Source organism: Hyla sarda, chromosome 1 (genome assembly GCF_029499605.1).
Source record: "Hyla sarda isolate aHylSar1 chromosome 1, aHylSar1.hap1, whole genome shotgun sequence".
Classification (NCBI taxonomy): Eukaryota; Metazoa; Chordata; class Amphibia; order Anura; family Hylidae; genus Hyla; species Hyla sarda.
In genome coordinates this window covers 160,517,759-160,521,280 of record NC_079189.1, presented here as the reverse complement: position 1 = coordinate 160,521,280, position 3,522 = coordinate 160,517,759, and the positions used below count along the sequence as shown (strand labels likewise).

Here is a 3,522-nt window from a genome sequence, read left to right as displayed (position 1 = left end):
GGCCAAAAATAAATGACCATAGTGTGGGAGAAGAAAAAATGAACACAAAAAGAGAGATAATGGCATATGGAGAAAATCGTGACATATAGTGATGTTGGAGGAAGAGTGATAGTGATATAGTGATAGCAATGTAGGAAATAATAAAAATAACCACAGAGAAATAGATTATACTTACAAATAAGAGGCAAAACTGTTGATCTCGTTCAATCCAGCCGGAGTTTTTGTTCCCAAAATTTCGATCCATTTACATTCTTTTTGAGCGAGAAGAGTTTTTCCAATTGCCGCCACGAGGGCCAGCATAGACCCGATCAATGCCCCCGAACCTGTAAAAGAGATGAATCACTGCATGGTACTTCTTAAAATGTCTTGCCAAAGACTTCTGATAGAATGGATCTGGTCCATCCTTCCCTGCTTTTATGTCCAAAACATGTTCCCTCACGCGTCTGCGGAGTTCGCGTGTTGTCATACCGATATAAATTTTGTTGCATGGGCACTTAGCATAGTATACTACACCCTTGGTTGCACAGTTAATATGATGAGTAATTTTGTAAGACTTCATTCCACTGGCATTTTCAAAGTAGTATTCTATTCTATGTTTTGCGCATGCAACACACTGCCCGCAATTGAAACTGCCCCATTTGGGGCCTTTTGATCCAAAAAGATGAGATTTATTAGGTCCCTGATGGTAACTACGAACCAAAGAATCTTTAATATTTTTCGACCTTCTAAAAGTAACAGAAGGATTTTTTGGGAAGGCATCCCAGAAGTACCTGGTCTGTCGTAAGTAAGGGCCAGTATTTTGCAATTGCTGTGTTCATATCTTGGGTCCGTGAGTGGTATGTTGTGATGAATCTAACGGTATCGGAATCCTGTTTGGTGGTACGTCTTTTAACCTGTAAGAGAGTATTACGATCACTCTTTTTGGCTCTATGGTATGCTTTAGTCAAACAATTGTCATTATTGCCTCTCTCTTTAAAACGTACCTGAAGATCTTCAGCTTGTTTCTCGAAGTCCAAGGTATTGGAACAAATACGTCGTGCCCGAAGATATTGTCCAGTTGGAATGTTATTCACTAGGTGTCGTGGGGTGTCCGGATTTTGCATGAAGTATAGTGTTGGCAGAAGTACTTTTTCTAAAAAGGTCAGTGGAAAGGAAACCGTTGTCATCTCTTATGATCTTAACATCAAGGAATTCAGTAGATGTAGTAGCCTATATTGGTGGTTAATTTAATATTTAAGTCATTTTGATTAAGCCTAGTAATTAGGTCTTGTAGTTCAATGACCGGTCCCTGCCACACTAACAAGATATCATCAATATATCGCCACCAATATTGTATGTTCTCTATACCTGGAATGGGATCTGAAATAAAAATGTCTCTCTCCCACAGCCCCAGGAACAGGTTGGCATACGAGGGCGCACAAGATGCCCCCATTGCCGTGCCCTGGAGCTGCAGGAAGAGAGACTCCTTAAACATAAAAAAATTATGAGTCAAAATGTACTCAAGGGCCACTATTAAAAAATTACATAAATCAGAGTCGAGGGGCACTGGAAGACAAAATGAATCTTACCGCTCGTATTCCGTCACTATGTCGGATAGAAGTGTAAAGTGCCTCCACATCACAGGTAGCTATAACCATATCGGATTCGAGTTGCAAGTTGTCTAATTTTCTTAGTACATCATTGGTGTCTTTTAAAAAAGATGGCAGGGTCTCTACAATAGAGGTTAGATGGTAATCAATGAGGCGGCATAGCGGTTCACATAAATTTCCACAGCCAGACACAATCGGTCTACCCGGCGGACAGGGTGGCACTTTTGTGTATTTTAGGGAGTAAATAGATGGAGGATACCGTGGGATTTTTTGGTAAGAGGGCCTCCATCTGTTTGCTGAAAAAATGCCTTGGTCAACTGCTTGATTTAAAATAATATTTAATTCAGATAAAAACCTTAAAGTAGGATTAAAAGTAAGTTTTTTATAACAGTCGCCTTGTCGTAGTTGACGTAACATCTCCCTCTCATACATTTCTAGGGGCCATAACACTACATTACCGCCTTTATCGGACGGTTTAATAATGACATTTTTCAAGGATTGGATCTCACGTAATGCTTGACGTTGGTGATATGTCAAATTGTTCATTTTGTATTGTCTCTGGGATCTGATTGAACTCCTGAGAGACTAATTTGACAAAAAGGTCAATCTCTGGGAACTGTGTCAGCTGCGGGAAATTTTTGGATTTTGGTAAAAGGTGTGTAGGAAACTTACCTGTAGGTTGTGGTTCTTGTTCATCCATGAGTTCAATCAAAGTGCGTACCGCTTCTTGGTCAGTCCTGGTGGAAAGATCAGAGTTGGAAGCTTCAATGTTATGATTAAACGTCTTTTAAATGCTAGCTTACGTGCAAACAACTGCAAATCTTTGATGGCAGTAAAGCGATCAAATTTTGCCGTTGGACAGAATGTAAGCCCTAAACTCAATACTTCATTTTGGGCTTTAGTAAGTACATGATCTGTAAGATTAATGACTTTGGTACTTACCTGATTTTGATCACGAGAATTGTAATTGCGTTCCTAAAGGTATTCCTTCACCGTAGCTATGTTCTATTTTTCTCTTCCTTCCAGAGAATTGCTGTCTGTAGGAAGATGATGTTGTTGATTCTGCCCCCACAGATGCCAATGAGGACACCGAAAGTGATCTAGCAAGGGGTTTTGTTTGGTTCTGTCTCCATTTATAGACCCTGTTGGATTGGGCGTCCACCGAGTCTCGTTGGTATTTTTTGTTTTCATAGTCTGAATGTCTTTTTCCCATATATTAAGGTTCTCATCAAGCTCTTTATTAAAAGCTTCCAACTCCATTTTTGAACACTCCTTTATAAGGGGATGCCTGAGTGGTCTTCAAGTTCACGTTCCATAGTATCAAGAGTATGATTATTATGCGAAATTAAAAGTTCCAGAAAAGTCTGGGAGCATTTGTTACATGTAACAAATGGCTCCAGACTTTTCTGGAACTTTTAATTCGCATAATAATCATACTCTTGATACTATGGAACGTGAACTTGAAGACACTCAGGCATCCCTTATAAAGGAGTGTTCAAAAATGGAGTTGGAAGCTTTTAATAAAGAGCTTGATGAGAACCTTAATATATGGGAAAAAGACATTCAGACTATGAAAACCAAAAATACCAACGAGACTCGGTGGACGCCCAATCCAACAGGGTCTATAAATGGAGACAGAACCAAACAAAACCCCTTGCTAGATCACTTTCGGTGTCCTCATTGGCATCTGTGGGGGCAGAATCAACAACATCATCTTCCTACAGACAGCAATTCTCTGGAAGGAAGAGAAAAATAGAACATAGCTACGGTGGAAGGAATACCTTTAGGAAACGCAATTACAATTCTCGTGATCAAAATCAGGTAAGTACCAAAGTCATTAATCTTACAGATCATGTACTTACTAAAGCCCAAAATGAAGTATTGAGTTTAGGGCTTACATTCTGTCCAACGGCAAAATTTGATCGCTTTACTG

General features: G+C 39.6%; 1 long non-coding RNA gene across 1 annotated transcript; it reads right to left on the bottom strand.

Moving 5' to 3' along the window:
- Nucleotides 1-768: 768 nt before the first annotated feature.
- On the bottom strand, nucleotides 769-2,561 carry LOC130360820 (uncharacterized). The gene is made up of 5 exons (XR_008890813.1): nucleotides 2,532-2,561; nucleotides 2,262-2,326; nucleotides 1,569-1,711; nucleotides 984-1,132; nucleotides 769-893 (listed from the first exon to the last, which is right to left on the bottom strand). It is a non-coding gene; the product is annotated as an uncharacterized LOC130360820 (long non-coding RNA).
- Nucleotides 2,562-3,522: the final 961 nt, after the last annotated feature.